The sequence below is a fragment of the Lepisma saccharinum genome, chromosome 26, assembly GCF_977018435.1.
Source record: "Lepisma saccharinum chromosome 26, izLepSacc3.1, whole genome shotgun sequence".
NCBI classification, from domain to species: Eukaryota; Metazoa; Arthropoda; class Insecta; order Zygentoma; family Lepismatidae; genus Lepisma; species Lepisma saccharinum.
The window spans coordinates 22,979,574-23,000,019 of NC_139254.1; the positions used below are offsets into that span (position 1 = coordinate 22,979,574).

Here is a 20,446-nt window from a genome sequence, read left to right on the forward strand (position 1 = left end):
CTAAATACGCCCTTGCTTAAGGCGTCATGCTTTGAGCGCAGGTTATGGTACGGACGTAGGTTCGAGTCTCCTTGAAGCGTAAAAACTTTTCTCTTGAGATTTAGGCCATTGTATGGGACCGGTGGCCATCGTGAGGAAATTGGAGAGCTACGAATGAGTAGCGTAACCCGGTCATTAAAACCTACAACGACCGGAGGTTCCTCGTGCTGACCACACGTCACCCCGTAACTGGTGAAGCTGGCAGTCGGTAGGTAGGCGCTGTTGCGCCACAGGTAATAGTGCCCTCCATGGCCCCACTGCACGAGGTAACTATTTCATCTAAGAAAATAAATAAATAAAATTCATATCCTTTCTATCCGCCCTCTCGGGAGTGTCACCTTTTTTTCTTGATCAAGGTATTTCAGAAATGAACGCCCAGACATCCTTGTAATATCCCCCCCCCCCCAATTTCCTTAATGCTCCCTATTTTTTTTCACAAAGGTCCGATTTATGGAAAATTTTACTCTAAATTTACCCTTATACTTCCTAAATGCCAACTTACACCCCTCAGATATTTTTTTTTTTGGATACATCCCTGACGCCGAGTCCATAACTCGAAACCTAAATTTCCTATTGTGAGATCTTGGATGTCGGGAGGGAAGGGGGTCGAACAGGTCCGTCTCGACCCGCTCCCCTGGAAATTGGCATCGTTCATTTCAAGCTACAACATAGCAAAAAGCTTTTTTTATTCTTGTAGCTAAGATCTGAAATTATGTTCAAATACAGGACCGTAGCTAGAATTGATCTCCAGGGGGGCTTTGTAAACCAATTCCATTTTTCAAAAATTTAACCGTTCTTAAATGAAGGTATGTTATGTGTGTGTGTGTGTGTGTGCGGGGGGGGGGGTCATTACGTTGCATTAAATGTATAAATATCACACAAATAGTACACTTTTCTACATCTTTTAAAATATCTCTTGAAGTGTTAATTGACTAGTACTGAAATCATCCCTCACACACTCCACACTGCTTTAGATGATACAAGATACAGATATTTATATCACACAAAAAATGCACAATATTCAATCACAGTGCCTACACTAGTACATTCTATCCCCGACCGAAGCAATGAAACTCCCCTTCGTTCCCAATACTTGGGAGCTGTTGACCTTTGATGGAGATGCGAAGGAAATTTGCATGATGACAGTCACAGATTTCTGTATAAATGGAGGCCTTCCTGGAAAATGAAAGTCAACAAAAAATTATATATTTCACACATATAATTTCATTTCAGCCAAAATGATATGTGTTAATTATTGCACGAACATGATAAATTCAAATTTAAGCAATGATTTTTGAGGGAACAACACTATTATTGGGGAAAATGTGCCTTGTTTGCCCCCTGAGAAAAAAAAAACGTCCTTGCCCCTCCCTGCAAGAAATTCTGCGGACGTCCATGGAATAACTATACATTTCAGTAGACTAACCTGATGAAATGTAAAATGATAACTGAAAAATAGTTGTGCTGGATATTCACTCAAAAGCCTCCCCAAGGATACAATAATAATAATTTGTGATAAATTATTTCTTTATTAATTCATAATAGTTATTATTGTAAAAAATATAAACATGCTAATAATAACTATTGTTATTATTAATGCTAATAATGTTTTACCAGGATTTTCGAAAGGAGGGGGTTAGATATAAATTTTTTAGTAGTCAACCCTCTTTTCCCCATCTTTTCCTGCATTTGATGTTCTGTTTTTAGGAATACTGGGCCAAAGGGGGGTTATAACTCCCACCACCCCCTCCTTGGGCACGCCAGACTGAAGTTTTAACAATGGCCTGACCTCCCTACCTCCTACAAACATTTCTGGCGACGCCCATGTTTGAGCCTATTATTAAGCGCAACCGTCCACTGAAGCGGCATGTCATTCTCGAGAATAAATTCCTGTCCCTTTGTGTTTTCGTTTTACTTCGAATATTTTTACATTACGTTGATGGTCGCCAGTGATTTATCCACCTAACCTACCCCCAAAACTTCCTCAATATCCTGAGAGAATTTTCAGTTTGTTGTAATTTTCTAAGTTTACCTTTACAACCCGAGAAGAAACATTCTGGATGAACCTCTAATTGCGAAGATGAAATCAATTATGGCAATGAAATGAAACAAGTAATATACAAACCCTCACATAGTTCGAAAGGTAGACCCCAAATGAAATTCGCTCTTTCCAAATACAATTCCTGGTCACAGGTGAGTGTCCTTTCCTAAATTTAAACTAATTCTTATCATTGTGATTACTAGCAAAAGTAGCAGAAAAGATGCGCAAAGTAAGACAATACATACAAATATTCCGTGCAGGTCTGTTCGTACGAAGGAAATATTCTACAAAGCTAAAATTAAAGAACGTGCGACATAAAGGAATGGCAATTATGAAGGGAAAAAACTTAGGAAATAGCTAGGAGTTTGTCGACCTTGACAATGCTACGACAAGAAATGCGTAAGCCTAGAGGAATCTAAAAACTGGAAAGACAAGGTGATGTCAACGCACTCGTCTACAGCCCTAGAGGCATTATGCACTGTTTTCGAGTGTTTACATTCCTTAACAGATGAATCATGATACGCGTAATTATAATGTAGTGGGCGAATAACTGAAAAATTGAACATTTTTAATCTTATGTTGGTTAACTGTCGACTTACGTTTGCATTTACGTGCTGTTTCATTGCATTTTCCCCACAAGGAAACTTATGCCCACCAGAGACGGTATTCTCAGAACTTGCATTATTTGCTGACAACGCCGAGCACTGGCGCTAGTTGGAAGGCCTTTTCTCTCACATTAGTGGAGGTCACGAAGCGAGCCAGCTTTTTTCGTCTGGACGTAATGTTGAATGTTGACGTTGTCTTCCTTAGACGTGGCAACATTGCGGATACGTCACGTTGTACAACGGGGGCGTCATCAGTGCCTCTTGTGACAAAATAGAATCAGTGGCTTTGGACTGCTCTACAAGTTGGTGTTGACTTTCAGTTTAAAAGAGGCGTTTGAGGTAAGTCATGATCTTATTTATTGCCCCTTACATTAACATATTAATGCTTGATAAGTTAAACGTAATACCAATCAATTTCGAATTGTGCTGCGTGGATGGTATTGTTGTCGTCTGCTGGTCGACTTCCAAGTTCCAGCAAGTGGTTTGGTGAAGCCATATAATTACAACTGACGATAAGATACTGTATAACGTTCTTTAATTTTATATTTTGCTTAAAGTACTGGTAAAGACGTCAGAAGAACTGATCAACAACAATTGATCATTAGTGTACAGCATAAACACAAAAAGTAATTTTCCTAAGAAAGCGAAATTAAAACAGTGTTGCCGGTGTCTTGTGTGTGTGTTTTGCCCTTGCGTCATTATTATCATTGAGCCCAAGGTGTTAGCACATCTTCAACAACTTTCACCACGTTCGCCGTGGACTGAATGCACGAACAGCAAAAGCAATGCGCTTCCCTTCCTATGATGTCAACGTTGATTTTCTAGCAATCAAGTCGTTGCATGAAAAGACAGACGAATGGATTTGTCGCAGATAACAGTGGAGGAAGTTGTTATCTGTTAAGTGTTGAATTTTCATGTGACAATTTGTAGGGCTATTCAATGAGTGACCAAACGTGTATCTCCATAGGCGGTAATGTCAGACGTCTTTTCACCATTAATATATTCTGTAAGCTGAATAAATTGATTTACAAGAATAAAGAGGACGAAAAGCAAGGTCAAGGGGACCGTGACCTTGATTAATGCGTCACTTTGCAGTAAAGGAAGCAATACACTATGTGCTGTACTGCATACATTTCGAGTCGCACGCAGTTCAACGTATACTTGAATTTTTTCACCTAATTACAAAGTTGTGTTTTTCCGCTAGTTTTAATATCAGCACTCAGTGATACGCTTACGTATTTACGTTTACGCGTGGATTTATCCAGAATTTTCCATCGGTCGGTTTTAGGAGGGGTGCACCGTGCAAAGGTAGATTTAGCACCAAAATTGCCCATAATTTGCACTGTTGTAAAAAAAATAGGGGGTGTTGACATAAACTGGGGGGTAGTGGATAAATCATTGTATACTTTCCTCTGACTATGTTTTCCCCATAAATATAAATATTTATCTATCTCGAGTTCCCAAACTCCATGATTGCAGTACGGTTGTATCTTAGGATGTACGCCAAATATGTTTTTTTTTAAGACCAGTGATAATAACCATTGGCGTAAGTACAGGGGCGGTTTAAGATATAATTTTCACCTGGGCGAGGTGTTTTTTTTCCGCCCCCCCTCGTCTTTCTACCCTGGTTCTCTTATTTTCCACCTTGCAATAAAAAGCGCGACCATGTAATAGATTTTACGGTTTTAGTAACGACAAATTATAGCCTTGCTTTTAAAACATTTAAAATATTGTTAAAAAACACGTTTATTGAAGGTATGTGTTTAATAATACCTACACATTAATGACATCAAAATAACTTAATTGCTACATGATTTTGCAATATAGGAAGCAATTAGTTTGTCAACAATAAATATCCAACTCTTTTTAACATACACAACCACGCACCCGGTGGAGGCACATAGCGGTTCGGATTCCACTTTAGACTGAAGGTGCAGTCTCGGTTAACTTTTCTGTGCATAAAGTGGACTCGTACAAACAAATAGCCACGCTTATGTAATCATAAGTAAGTTTTTGGCGCTAATCAAGAGGCCAGTCGTCCCCGAGTAACTGGTTTAATTACAGAAAGGGTTAAAATACATCATTTCTTTGTACAAGTTATGTACATACTTTTATGTCCAATGAGAATTATCGGAGGGTCAGTTGTAAGTTTGGGCGGTCTAGACCCTCGATCTTCCGGAGAAGCATACAACCATAGTTTGGGAGAAGGAGGCTGTCACGAGACTATGTCTTGGCAATTGAACTCAATAAAAAAGACGGGTTCGAATCCCGGCCTGGATGTTTGTGAGTGTCCATTCATGAATTTCATCATGCCATCACTCATCCCCACCTTCGCAAATTAGCCGAAAGTGGCACAAAAGGCGAAGTAAAGTGAAGCAAATCAATCAATCAATTAAAAAAGTAATTATTCAGACGAATGTTTGAAGGTATGCATTTGTTTTTTTATGCCAAAAATATAAAACTTACTCCCCCCCAAAGAAATATGTTTAGCTTAAGCATAATAGTTTCACCTGAGCATACTCCACCTTTATCTAGTTTCGGTAGTTAGATAACATGTGTACAGATTAATGACGTACCGGTATATGATGTTGGCCCGCGAAGTTGCGTCTAAGATACAGCGAACGAATTTAGATTGGTCAGTAACGTGCCCAGGATTTCCATTAGGGGAAAGGTTATTTATGACTTATTTTCTGTATTTTGCCACCTTTCCCTGTGTTCGACAAAAGTCGGGCCAAAGGAGGTATTTTATTTTGCCTTCACTTGTCCTGATAAGTCACTGGCTGGCTTTTTCGGGAGGTCACAGGTTTTAATTCCCGTGTCCGGCTATCTTGATTGAGGTTTTTATACTGTTTTGTTCAGCCATATCAGGCGGATGCTGGGATCGTACCTTTAACTAGGGTATTTTCGTCCCACGACCGAATAGATCAAGAGTGGGAGACAGCCGCAAGTTCCGAATTGTGGCGAAGAAGGGGTGACGAGGTTTAGGGGCCCGCCAAAGTTCTGAGTTTTCTCATGAAATTTTATATAATTTTGACGTACTTAAATTAAAGGGCATCATTGAATATGAATAAAATTGAGGTCCACTACATGTAAACCCAAGGCCAAGTTATTTCAACCTCGTTTTAATTGATTATTCAGTATCGATTCTAATCGCAGCTTTATACCTTTCTCGCAAGACCAGAGTCCGATGCTATTTCTTCCTATAGTTTCCAATTCCAAATCTCACTTTCGAGCTCCACTTGGAATATAACCGCGATCGCTTGCATCAAGCAGGAGAACGTCAGGCCGCAACCAGAATTTTATTTCGACGAGGGAGCTAACTACTTATCACACCCGCCATCTAAAGGCGAAAAAGTGGGGGAGAAGCCCTGAAGATGAATTTCTCACTATCCTACAACTTATTATACAAGAGGTCTAGTCCTGCTAAGGAAATAAAATTAAATACCACTATATTACACTATTTAAATTAGATATTCATAGGATTTTGGACGGGCCTTCCACCCTGGCTACGTGCTTGGAGAACACTGACCATTTGGTTAAGAGGGGTCTGGATACCTTTGTTCCCCTCGAAATTAAGAGTTTAGAAAAATGTGAGCGACTTTCCGTTGAAACATGGGCGTAGCTAAGGGGGTGGTTTTTTGGTTGATTGATCGATTGACTTGCTTTATTTTACTTCGCTTTCTTTGTCACTTTTGCAAATTTGCGAAGATGGGGATGAGTGATGATATGAAATTAATGAATGGACACTCGCAAACATCTATACCCAGGCCGGGATTCGAACCCGGGACCCCTGGGTGGTTTTTGGGGGAGTATTTACTGTCCTTTAAACAGTTTCCAAAACAGCATTTTTTTTTCATGGCTGTGTATGTATATGTTTAAAAGATAAAAATTAGTATATAAAGCAAAGAAAAAGTTGAAAATATTCACGAAATATTTGGCTTGACTGCATCAAGCTCGCAGCCCCACAATCTCCAAGAAAGAATCTCTGCTGCACCACTGCCTTAAGGTAAAAGATAATATCTACAATTTCATTTTTCAGCATAAGGGGGTGGGGGCAATTACCCCTCATGATTATGGACGTCCGCATATTTTTTCCACGGAGGGGCAAGTAAGATATTTTTTCAGGGGTTAAACGAGACATATTACCCCGATAATAGTGTTGCCCCCTCAAGAAAACACCACTTGAATTTGAAATTATCGTGTTCCTGCAACCCCATGATAATAATTATTATAATTAATGTACATTACTGTGATAAATCAAATTATACGTGTGAAATATATACTTTTAGGTTGACATTCGTTTTCTAAGGGGAGAGTGTAGCCATCCTTGCCCCCCTTCCAGACGTCCATTGCACTATATGATAACACTTTCACATAGAAATTTAGTGTAGATAAACCTTATCGCCGTTATTAAACGATATTCTGCAGCTATAGGTGGGTTTCATGTGACGTTAGAATTCGCACCGCCTCCATGTTTGCGGCCGAGTTGTTTGTCGTCTGCAAGGAAATACCCATCACGTAGGAAAATGGGATCCATTCTCTTTGCACGTAGCGTTCGTTACACCTGCGCCAACTGTACGTTTATTGTTAGTACTGTGTAAAATTTCGGTAAAACATGCGTATAATTAATGACAATGTTGTCATCTGAAAATGGCGGTAATTTTTCGTGTTCAAGCTCTTTGCGCAGTCGACACAAAAAGATATGGAGAAAAGGCGAAGTTTTGCGGTGTAGATCCATATGAACTGGACGATAACGAAATGAAAAGGGGCCTAAACCTTTGGCCAACCCTAATTATAGTTCACGTGTGTTTAATTACTTGACCCAGCTACCTGGAAGCAATTCGTTTTCGTATTTATTAGTGGTTCGGATTCGGCTTGAAATATTTACATCCAGTACAGGTTTACTAATATTTTCAAGGATCTGCCATTATTGTCTCTGTTTCCCTTTAAGGTTTGTTCGAGCGCTGTAATTTAAAATGTTGAGTTGCTCAAAAACTGTAATTTCACTCCTTGCTTTAACAATTTCGGATATACCGGCCTCCGTGGCAGAGTGGTTAACACAGTGCGCTACGATGCGAGGGGTCCCGGGTTCGAATCCCAGGCTGAACATTGGTGTTCTGACAAGTTTTGCTTTTATCAGTTTCAACATATCATCACTCAGCCCCGTCTTCACGATTAGCCAAAACTGTCATAAAAGCGAAGTAAAATAAACCAAACCAATCAATTAATTTGGGATAGTTTGATAGCAGTTCTTTTTCCGTGACAGTACACAAATCCTACTACCGGCACATTTTCTCATGGATCGAATAACAATTAATAACAGTTTGCTTTAACGAACGAAATATAATAAATAATCAAGTACAAACGTACAATTATGAAGATGAATTAAACTTTGAATATTATCGTTTTTATCATCAAACTTATCGGAAGTATCAGCACTTTTCTACCAAAAAAAACAAAAAACTATTGCAAGTATGATTAAACACACCACTTCGATCCATTTGTACTAAAAGTCCCAGAGAAAGGTGGCATATAAACTTACCTGAGAGGAAATGTTCACTGCACACACTGTAATATCAGCTTTGTTCATTAATGTTGGCACGATTTACTTTCGCCAACCAGACGACGCGGTATCTTCTGATCAACAATAATTATCGATTTCCGTGCCGTGAAGCGCACCTTCTGTTCTTTCTCGGAAAATTCGAGGATGAATGTGAGTTTCTGTTAAACAACTGAATACGGCACAAGGTTGAAATCTCCCGCCCGGTCGCTTGAATTCCGTATGTTTACGAGAGCCGGCCGCAATCATGGCTGATCGATCCCACAATGCAACTGTTTGTGACGTAGGTGAAACACACCCAGTGGCGGAGCGTGAACATTCCAACAGTGTAAGCCTATCATGATGAAGGTTATTTCCAGTTGTGCTTTTTTTTGGGCTGACATGGTTAGTGATTTATCCACACACATCGACCCCCCCCCCCCATTTTTTCAGAACACTACCCTGGAATTTTTCACCAAATTAAAAATTCTGGATAAATCCTTGGGATTGGTGTTTTCTTTGCTAGGCTGTGTATCTCCTACATTTCAACTGAAGTCAGTCTTATTCCTATCACAATGAGTAACGTAACGAGAAAAATATGCAAAGTTAGATAGAATTAATAATAATAAAGAAACGAAAACAGAAGGAAACAGAAAAGTGTTGAATACTTTTTACAACCGCATAACCAAGTATCAGCTTCGTACCCAGAATCACAAAATCGGCGCACTTTATTTTTCGTTTCTGTTGCTATGTCTGCTAAAGAGGGAAGGGGTGGGCCTACCTACATCCACAAGTTTCTTTTTGGCAGCGAAATCCTTACTGGATAACGGCGTCTTCAACAAGTTCTCCACCCCACCGCACAATTACACTAATTTTATTCCATAATGCACTTCACTATCACACAACAGCACAGGGCCGACAGTCCGCTTTCAATAGATGGAATTCGCAAAAGCAATACCTCGACAACAAGAACGGGGAAACAAAAAGAAACCAGATCCAAAATTGGTCACTGCTCAAAGCAGTGATCTTTCGGACTGTGAGGGGAATATCCCTTTCGGATATAAATAAATTCCCTCTCTTGACTTAAAATTCCCTATATTTAATAAAAAAATACAATATTAATTATAAAAGAAATGCTCAGTAATCGTAGGGACATATCCAGAAATTTCTATCAAAGGACATGTAAGTGCTTTCTTAGGATACTGTAAAAGCAAATCTAGCACCTAATAGATCATAAACAGGCTTTTCGAACGCTGTTCGAGAAGTGTTTGAATCACAGACTACGTAATTAATAATATTTGGTTTACATTTGACATGAGATTTGTAAAATTGGTTCAATCTTCAGCTTTCATTAACATTTATTTATTTATTTTTGCACTTTTTAGCTCAATTATTACTAGCTGAGTTCATACATAAACGGAAAACAGAGATCTTAATATTTCTGATGTTTATGCCCTCCTACAGGCTAAAAATAGAAACAAGAATTTAGCACATAAATGTGTATCTAGTTTTCCGTATCCCGCTCATTTTTAGGTTTCTCCTTTTTCCCCTTCCTGTTAGATTTCTGTTTCAGAATTCCCTGTTCCTGAAAAAAAAACAACTCCTTGAAGCACCACCGGCTCAAATTTCCTTTGCAGTCAACCATTCATACCCGACAACGCTGGAGCCCCTCCTCCTCTTGCAGGACCTGTGTCTCGCTGGCGCGTATTCAGTGAAACCAACGCAAGCATAATGGTGCTAAATCTCGCACAAGTTTAAAAAGTCATTTGTAAGTTGGGGATATAAATAAAACAAGAGGGCCACTTTTCGTTGTGGTTGAATTTTCTCAAACTTTTCACGTATAACGTCGAACCCATGCCGTTGGTTGAACCATTTGAATTTATATTTATGTTTTTGTTATAAATTAATATTAATAATATGAAAATCACAGAACAATTTAGTAGTATGTAGCATAATTTCGGAGTTTAAACGACACCATGGATGTCCAGAAGGGGCAAGGCAAGGAGACACTTCCTGAAAAATGAATGTCAACCATTTTCACACATACAATTTCATTTCAGTCACATCAAATTGTTAATTATTGTAAGGGCGTTGCAGAAAAATGTTAACTTCAAATTGAATTAGTATATTTTGAGAAGGGAAATATACCTAGTTTACCCCAACCCCTGAAAAAAATACTTTGCTTAATCCTTCCTGGTGGAAAGAAATCCTGCCGACGTCCATGAACAACACTTTTTCTAAACATGAGGTTTGCCACGCTGCTTTAAGCCTGTGGCCGTAGGTTTACAAACCTAGGGTTTGGCCCTTTCTTCTCCCTATATTCCTTGCTCTTCTCCATCCAGATAGGCAGGCACCAAGGAATATAGGGCAGGCACTGCTCCTCCGCGGTCAGAAATTTGTAAGGCAACATTCAGACGGCTTACAACTTTCCGCAAGCAGAAGGCGGGATTTCCCATGTGCCCCCTGGTGCTGAAGTGTTGCAACCTAACAAACATGATCTCGAAGACTGATATCGGGCCGAGTTGAACTTTGAAGTTTTTACGAATTTTGCCATATAATTACATACATTTTACTAGAACTAATAAAGTGTAAGCTCGGCTTACATGGACGCTCCGCGCCTGAACACACCTATAACTAAAAGAGCATATCAAGTACACCCTCTATTCTTTGGCAAAGGAAAAGTCATGCTGCTTACATGTGTCCTGACTCCTGACATATTACACAATTCAATATGTTTTCTTCTTTATTTGATATGATTGTTGTTTAACGTTTCTTTTCTATTACTTTTGGCTAATGGGGCTGTTCATTTCCAAACTTTTCCGCTAGAGGCGCCACGTCTGTTGTGTCCGTAAAGAATTTCGTTGGAAATGGAAAAATATCTGGGTACGCCCGTGTCACGCGTGTTTTTCTTTTTTGTTATGATAAATAGCCACTACTAATATACACCATTAAATCAATTCTAATGTAATTAGTTCAATCCTGCGAGGGGAAACTGAACTTAATTTGTTAAAAGAATTGAACTTTTTGATTTTGTTTCTTTACTTAAAATGCCTCAGAAATAGGCAAACATTTGATCTTTTGTTGAAATATTAAAACAATAACTCAAAGAAACTTTATTGCCAATATTCTTTATATCACAGCCGAACGTTTTCTTGTTAACAAGCTGCTCAACAATGTCAACCACCATTCCTCGTAGTACAACCTGGACTGCATTTTGCAGACTAGCGAGGCTCTGGTGTCTGAACTACGGTCAGGATAATCCTCCATGGTGCTGTGTTGTCCCTGTACGCTTGTAATTGTCCTTTCACCATTTCGTGATATTAATCCTCATCTTCGCGATTAGCCAAAGTGGCAGAGAAGCGAAACAAATCAATCAAGAAAAAAAATCTGTTTTCCTGCAAGCAGGGATTCATTCAGAATTTTCCATCTGCGGGTGTAAGTTAGTAAGAGTATATTTGGAGCCAAAATCGCCATAAATTGGGCCTGTGTGAAAAATTTTAGAAGCGTGTTGAGTACATTTTGTGGTGGGGGTAGGGAAATCACTGCCTACAAGTTTGCAAAAAATTGCAACAAAGTTTCAAAAATATATTTTGTAAATTAGTTACTTCTTCGATATAAAGCATTTTTGTCCTTGCTTAATCTGCTGGAGAAGTACATACTGAACTTTGTTTCTGTAATGAAAATTAATAGATTTGGTGCATGTTTTTCTGATTTCAAACTAAGAATGACATTTTCCGGGAGGGAAGGAGGGTGGAGGTGGGTCTACGAACCGGTTCGATTCCACCTAAAACCTATGGGTAGGTCTTTAATTCCATTGTTGGATACCTTTTGTAAGGGCCACTGTATTCAGCTGGGAGTTACAATTGCCTTAAATTTCACGTCTGCTTATGTTCTTAAGGTCCATCAGTTGTAAAAGAGTCATGTTGTAACACCATTAGGTAATGCACACCGCAGAGTACTCATCGCCACTGTAAGAAAACGTGAGTCAGAAGTTTTTCAAAGCGAGGCCGCTAACTTAGCATAAATATTTGTAGCATAATCGTTGTTTTTTTGTTTTTTTTTGTTCCCACGTTACCACTTCTCGTCCAGGCGAGAATTGTTAAGCCTCAGGAGTTTTGAAACTGCACGGGGAAAGTCAAAAGCAAACGTTAGTGACGTCACTAGTGACAGGTAGCCATGACATATTTAGCATTTGTGAGCACATCCATCAGAGCACCCACCAGTGATGTGCGTCTACGCGTAAACAACGATTGTCTACATTCTACGTGTAGACAATGTAGACTACGTATACTATGCAGTGTGGTATTTAAGAAATTTCCATAGGGGGGGAAATTCTACTGACTGTCAAGAGGCAGCATGATATAATGCTTCTAATATGTGTGTCTATGTACGTTTGTGGCTGCTAGAGGAGAGGGATTACGGGGGGGAGGGGGGTATCTCGATAATTTTAAATAGTAAATGGGAGTCACTCGACACTTCATTTCATGTCACTTAACTTTAAAAAATGAACAAAACATATTTTTAATAATTGCTGAAAATTGCCGATTTAAATTTGTATCTTGACAGAAAGAAAAGGTCAAGTCCACTTTATGACCAGAGCAGCTAACCGGGAGAGTACCTACAATTTTTAAAGTGAGATTTTGACAACCCCCCCCCCCCCCCCAGAATTCCAGCCTGGGACATAACTTTTGGGGACATGAATCGAACTTGGGCATGATTTGGGGGGTGAGAGGGGAACAATCAACACGTTTTCTACCCCATAAAAATAGCGCCCAAGACTACTTTGCTAAATTATGGTTGCATTTGTGAAATCATAAAAATTACTCATTAACTTGATTCTCAGGTCCCAGGAGCTTAACACAAGTTCTGAAAATTTGTTAGCTGGGTAAGTGTTTCCGCCAACTTACGCCTATTTAGTCTGGGACTCCTTAAATACAAAACAATCGCGATTACCACTACTATATATCTAATGCCAATTATTGTGTACGTAATTTCATAATCAATTTTTGTTACGGAACTGATCAAGAGAATGAATTCAATATCGATTCTTCTGTACTTTTAGTCATGCTATTTTATAAATGTGTTTAGCTTACCACAAGATTACGAAACTACCAACTTTTACAACACATGCTGAAAATATTTCCAACAAAGGATACCACATTCCAACTCGCCAATGTGTTTTAGTTTGATCGATAGATTGATTTAGTCTATTTTACTTTCTTTTTCTGTCACTTTTGGCTAATGGCGAAAATGGGATGAGTGATGATATGATGAAATTGATGAATGGACACTCACAAACATCCATGCCCAGGGCGGGATTCGAACCCGGGACACCTAGCGTCGTATCGCGATGTGCTAACCATTCCGCCACGGGGGTCGGCCCATGTATTTTAATTCAGTGATGTTGAAAGATAATGTATGTGTAACTTCATCGCTAGATACATGAAGCCACGGCCGTGTAATTTTCCATTTGTTAAATTTTTCACAGGCAGCCAACTGTCAAAAGGAACACACCTCTTTAATACTCCTGCCTTCTTGTGTAGATGCACTTGCAAATCTTCAGAACCCATCCTTCACCCCCACCAGCTTTATCAGATTTCGTTCATTTCGAAGGCAGATTCCTGATATTGCAGAGTCTGGAACTTGTAATGCTCACTTTTTTCACTAACATTTAGTTTCATAGAGAAATCTGGTTCATTATTAAAAAAAGAGAGCACACATGTTCTTTAAAAAATGACTTTGTAAAGGACTATCGCGCTCACTTCAAAAATTCCTTGTAGGCTATCTTCGCGCACTATTGTCCCTCTCATACAACTGACAGGTTCTGTGTTGACAAGTACGAGTCACGTGACAACTCATTTGTAACTTGCACATTCATTGGGGTTGCATTATCCTGCCAAATTCCGTGGACAAAGAAAAAGGAAGAGGGGTATTCATCCCGGGCCACTTGCTTGACAGTTTCATAAATAGAGCAGCTCTTGAGGCCACATCTGCGTTCGCCAAATTGAGCTTCCAGTTGTCGGACAGAAAATGTTGCAATTGAATGGCGAAGTGGGAAAAAGTAACTAAATTGCCAATAATTTTTGTTTCCCCCACCCATATATCATCCCCCCCCCCGGGTTTAAAAATTTATCAAGCAGAGAGGGGGACACAAGTATCCAGAGATGGGAATTGCCCCCAATCCCCCCTACAAATACCACACTGATGCTATGTAATCTACGTCGATGACGTAATAAACGTCGACATGGCACTCAACGTTCTTCCTGCAAGGCACGCTCATCGTTCTAGAAGCAGCAACCAGCATCAGCAGGTGGACATAGAGAGCGTGAAGTATTCCACTGTCCAGAAATAACTGCTTTTAAGTATTTATTTACGTTCAACCAATTCACTACGTATTAATTGAACTGCTTACAGGCCGAAACCAAGTGTTAGGTAATAATCAAAATATAATTATTGATAACAACTCGTTTGAACCAGTTTCCAAATTCAAATACTTAGGAGTATTATTAACAAATTAAAATTATATTAAAGAGGAAATAAAAAGTATGCTTAATTCAGGAAATGCATGTTACTTCTCTCTTCATAAACTTTTGTCTTCTCGTTTAATATCTAAGAAACTAAAAGTTAAAATATGCAAAACAGTAATTTTGCCTGTAGTATTATATGGGTGTGAAACTAGGCCCCTTACATTGATAGAGGAACATAAATTGAGAGTATTTGAAAATAAGATCCTTAGGAAAATATTTTGGCATAGAAGGGATGAGGAAACAGGTGAGTGGAGAAGGTTACATAATTTAGAACTACATAATTTGTATTCATGTCCAGATATTATTAGAATAATTAAATCAAGAAGACTTAGGTGGGAAGGCCATGTGGCACGAATGGGAGAGGAAAGAGGAGTTCACAGGATTCTTGTTGGGAAACCTGATGGTAAGAGACGTGTAGGAAGGCCAAGACCAAGATGGAGGGACAACGTTGAGATGGACCTAAAGGAAATCGGTAGGGATGGAAAACAGTATATAGATCTTGCTCAAGATAGGGACAGATGGAAGGCCTGTGTTGCTGCAGCCATGAACCTTTGGGTTTAAGAAGGCTCGAGAGTTAGTTAGTTTAATTGAACTGCAAAATAAACTTGTCGCGACACACCCCAAAAAATGCGATGTCTGTAGAATGACAAGATTTATTTTACTTCTTTCTATTTCCATAATTTCGCAAGTGGAAAAATCTGCTTTAAAGACACATGCACTTTCTTTCATATGCAGTAACAAGACAAAATACTATTTTTAGCCTTCCCCTTTGTCACAGTTTTCACTATGGCTGTCATTTGTTTCTCTTCCGATAGTCCATTTTCCTCTCGTTAGTGAAAATTCGATAACTTTGATTACGTCGGATGGTTTTAAGTTGGTTATAGTCCAGATTACAGACATGTTTAAAGAAAAATACTTCCTCTTTGAAAGAGCACTGGGATTTCTTTCTTCCCCTGTTGTTTGCATTGTCTACAGTAGACTATGTAAACTAGAGTGCGCGTCAAATCTCCTGCATGTGGCGATAGCCAATAGCAACGCACTGCAGCGGTGCCATGTCTCACACGGAAAAGAGACAGCGTGTTTGAGCGAAACGCCTTGTCACGGAGAGCACGGAACTAGGCAACGCCGCACGTCTGTGATTCGCTGGTGCTGCTCAGCCGTTGAAGGCCATATGCAGGCCACTGCACACGACCTCGCACGGGTCACGAGAACAACAGCGAGATGGATTAAGCGCGAAAGTTAAACTTTCGCGGTTGTGCCTTTCGCGCTTATTCCGTTCTCGTTCAACCCGTTTCGCGCTTAATCTTTTCGCTCTTATTCATTCGCTCTAATTTCTTTCGCGATTATTCTCTCGGGTGCTTATTCTAGTATTCAATTTTGGATTAGCGATTAATCCGTTTCACGCTTATCCCGGTGTTAAATTTTAGTTTTGGAAATAATCCGTTTCGCGAATATTCCATTCGCGCTTAATCCGTTTCGCAGTTGTGCCCTTTCGTGGTTATTCCACCATCCCCTTCGCACTTCCGAATCACAGTGTCTTAAGGTCAGGGGCGTATATTCCAGGCTAGCTAAGCTATCTGCTAAGCCTAAAGCCTGGAAAGTAAAATACTAAAGAGAAATCTCTTAGAAACTGAGTGAATTAAGCTGATTTCAAAAAGAATTCCTAGGAGTTGGCAAGCTGAATTCTTAGGAGTTGGCAAGCTGAATTCTTAGGAGTTGGCAAGCTGAATTCTTAGGAGTTGGCAACCTGAATTCTTCGGAGTTGGCAACCTGAATTCTTCGGAGTTGGCAACCTGAATTCTTAGGAGTTGGCAACCTGAATTCTTAGGAGTTGGCAACCTGAATTCTTCGGAGTTGGCAACCTGACTACCGTTGGGATGGCAACGTGGCTTCCTTGAAGACGTCAAGAATGAGTCTAGTCTTCTCCCTTCCTCCATAGCCTAGGACCAGGTGTCATAGTGAGATAGCCTGGGTCTTAGACTTAGCATACGCCGCTGCTTAAGGTCGTCACTTTCCGCTGTCTACTCTGTGTGCGGATTAGCCTTGGGGGGGGGGGGGAGGTAGGGATGCCCTCCCACGAAAAAAGTTATTCCTGCAAAATATTATTATCCATGCCAGTTTATTCCCCTCAAAGAAAATATAATTGAAAGCTATAGTATAGGATTTCTTAACTATGTAAAAAACATAATTGAAAAATCATTCGTATTCATTAATGGTCAAGTGATCAGAGATTTCCCTGCCGAAAATATGCAGCCTTGTGGATTAAAGGAGGACGCCATTCTTCAACTGACCAACCTTAACGAGCTGAGGCAACAGCAGGCCGTTTTCCAGGGCAGTGCTGATATGTTACATGCATAGGCGTAACTTGGTGTGGGCAAGGGGGCGCTTGCCCCCCCTCCCCTCAAAAAAAATTCGGGTTTATTAAAATTTACAAGTTAGAGGACCTGAGGAGCAAAGTAATTTGTGATTTCACAAAAGTCACAGTTATTTAGCAAATAATCCTGGACGCTGTTTTTATCGGATGGAAAACTTTTCGAGTCTCTTCCTCCAAAGTTAAGCCCCAGGTTTGATTCTGCCCCCCTCAAAATTAGGCCCAGTTTAATTCTGCCCTCTCAAAATTAGGCCTTATAATTTTGTCGCCTCAAAATTAGGCCCAAGTTTAATTCTCCCATCTCAAAATTAGGCCCAGTTTGATTCTGCCCCATCAAAGTTAAGTCGCAAGCTACGCCCGTGGTTACATGTATTGAAGTGTTCACCAGAAACTTGTAGATATTTTAGATGAACGTTAAATTTGAACTTGACAATAGAAAGTTGATCAAGTTTTTGGTCTCATTAGTTCGAAAGCTCTTTTTGGTGTATGAATTCTGGCTTTCTTAGAATGTAAATATATAGTACGTGTTTCTAAATTACGTGTAAATCTATATACCTATATAAAAATAGATGTATGTGTGTTTGTTCCAGCATAACTCTCGAACGCCTGGACTGGAACATTTTCAATCAAACTTGGTACACATATGACTTACAATCTGGAAAGAAATACTGTAGGGGTAAGGCACCCTTGGTACCCTTAGGGGTGGGGGAGGGAAGGGGTGACATGTAAAAATTATCGAAAACTACCGATAGCTATTAGTGTGGAATCCATAGTTTTCGGAGTCGCTAAGCTAATTGATGACATTCACGATAGCATTTACACTATAGTTAGAATTCTTTATTTTCCTGTCTAAAGCCCCTATCACACGGAACTGGATTTCTAGTTGGAATGCCCTAGTTGGCGATGAACTGACTTTCTGGGTAGTAATCATAGCCGCCTGGCTGACTGCTTGACTGGTTTTGAGGAATAGGACATGTTCTAATTGCTACTAACTTCTTCGACTAGGTTCTGTGGAACAGCCAATCAGAGCAAAGTTTGGCCATGTGAAGATATTCTGTGAGTTTGTAAAGTAACCTTTTTTGTCAGTGGCTTCCGAGTGTATACAACACGAAAGGCATGTTTACAATTGAAAAAGCTAAAATATTCTTCCATACGTGTATAGTAAACGTTGTAAAGTACGTATTTTATCAGCGCCGTTCTTCTCTACCTAAAACCATTTAATGCGATGCGATATTCCTCTCGGTTGGATAGTTATCGTATTTTAAAAGTGTGAAGTGATACGTTGTTTACATCTCGCGCGGCCGCCATTATGGGAACGAAAGACTATCGACAAGTACGGTATAACAAGTACCCTGTGAGGCGAAAACTAGCAAATGGGTAGCCAGTTCAGCGTCAACTAGAGCATTCCAACTAGAAATCCAGTTCCGTGTGATAGGGGCTTAATAGAAGATTGGGATAAATAAATTCCCGGGCGACGCCGGGTAATTAGCTAGTGTTATCATAAGATTTAATTTGTGTTTGAGTTTTCTTTTAAAGTACAGTTTATGCACTGATAGGCTAATTGGGACTGGACGAGATTAATGTGAAATCCATAAGATTTAATGGCCTAGGTTAGAACCAATGTTCTATGGTGCTTACAACCCCAAGGCAAGAGCTTAGTTTACTGACTGGTAACCAGAGGCGTGGCGTGCATGTAGCCGGTGTTACCGCAGGTAACAGCAAAATGTAAAGAATTAAAAAAAGTTGTTTCAATAAAATGACAACATTGTTAAATACGTTAATGAATGCCGCTGCCGTCGAGTAGATATTCCCTAGGACATTTTTTCTGCGGCCAACAGAAGCGAAGAGGGAGGCCGTTCCACTACCCTGAAGACCCAACAAGGGAGAAGAGGGCGCCAATGCAAGGAAAGGGCGGGGAAGGACTTTATGGGGTTATTCATATGCTTGTTAAGGGGCCCTGTTGCCATTCAGACCTACCGGATCAGCCAGTGTTGTCACATCGGATTGGCAGAAAAGAGCTAAATCCTGCCTAAAATAGGAATACCATTTCTGTGAAGCGACTAGAGGTAGACTGCAGAGCCAAGGCTGGATTGAACTACAACTGAGACCAGTTAGGTAACAGTTCCTTGGTGTGATTTGTGATTTGGACAAACCTTGCTCCAAAATACTGAGTTGGCAACGGTAGTACGTACAGCTGGGCTTCCATTCCCTTCCACAAAGGAGCGGAGTTCTGTCGTCTGCTCAGGGCTCACCACACAAACGTCAAACTGACCCGAGAAAAGTGTGGTTCTTCTTCTTCTCCTTCGCAGCTCATTGCAAAGAAACAGACACAGATGAAGAATTGACAAAGGTCTACCACTATTCATTGGTTTTTCGTGGTAACTGTCTCATGAGTGGTAGTTCTTTCTTGGAGTGTTTGTGGCTAAATCACTGTGCTGATTGCAAAACAAGAACGAAATGAACAAATATCTAGCTTGAAGACATGTTTTCTTTACAGGGAGGGGGTGGGGGGTTGATAACGTCTAGCAGGCATAATTGTCGTACTGAAAGCCGGTAACATTTTCGTAAAAGTCACGCCACGCCACTGCTGGTAACATATATACAAATTTGCATATATACATATTTACGCGTATGATGCACAAAACTGCTATTTATAATTATTATCCATCCTTATGCAAGATAAAATTTCCGAATTTAATGTTGAAAGTTTTTTCTTGTACGTGTAAATGCTGTAGTATTAAACACAATGATTGTACAAGTATTTGTGTGCTTAATATTCGAAACGGTTACCGACAGCATGAATGCTCCTACGGAAAAAGAGAAGATTGCGGCTCGCTTTTGTAAATTAACAGAAAAACTCTTAAATTTTAACAGTACATTAGCGTAAATTTTATAATAACTTTTAACAGTGGTATCCAGTGGCGGCAATTGGGTTCCAAAACTGCGGAAGTGGGGGGGGAGGCAAGGACAGTTTACTTTCCCTTGGTAGATAAGGTTTAGCATAGTGCGGGGACAAAAGTGGGGGGGGGGGGAGAACCGCCCTACACGTCCTCTCTAAATCGCCACCACTGGTGGTAGCAAAAGTTATAAAAAATGACTTGCTTGAGGTGCTTGTTAAATTTGTCGGTGTTTACGTCAATATAGTGATACGTCAATTTATGTGATACTAATAACCATGTTGGTTAGTGTAGATTGATTGATTGATTTAGTTTATTTTACTTCGCGTTTTGTGCCTCTTGGCTAATTTGCGAAGATGGGGATGAGTGATGAAATGATGAAATTGATGAATGGACATTCACAAACAACCAAGCCCGAGCGGGATTC

At 39.9% G+C, this 20,446-nt stretch overlaps 1 protein-coding gene across 2 annotated transcripts in view; it reads left to right on the forward strand.

The window, feature by feature from the left end:
- Positions 1–2,887: 2,887 nt before the first annotated feature.
- Positions 2,888–20,446, forward strand: part of LOC145979782 (UDP-glucose 4-epimerase-like) — a 72,029-nt gene continuing 54,470 nt past the window's right edge. Inside the window, exon 1 of one of the 2 annotated variants that reach the window (XM_083112762.1) lies at positions 2,888–3,024. The gene's annotated coding sequence lies outside the window, so the exon portion shown is untranslated. The remainder of the gene's footprint in view (positions 3,025–20,446) is intronic. The other variant, XM_083112761.1, reaches the window with a different exon arrangement.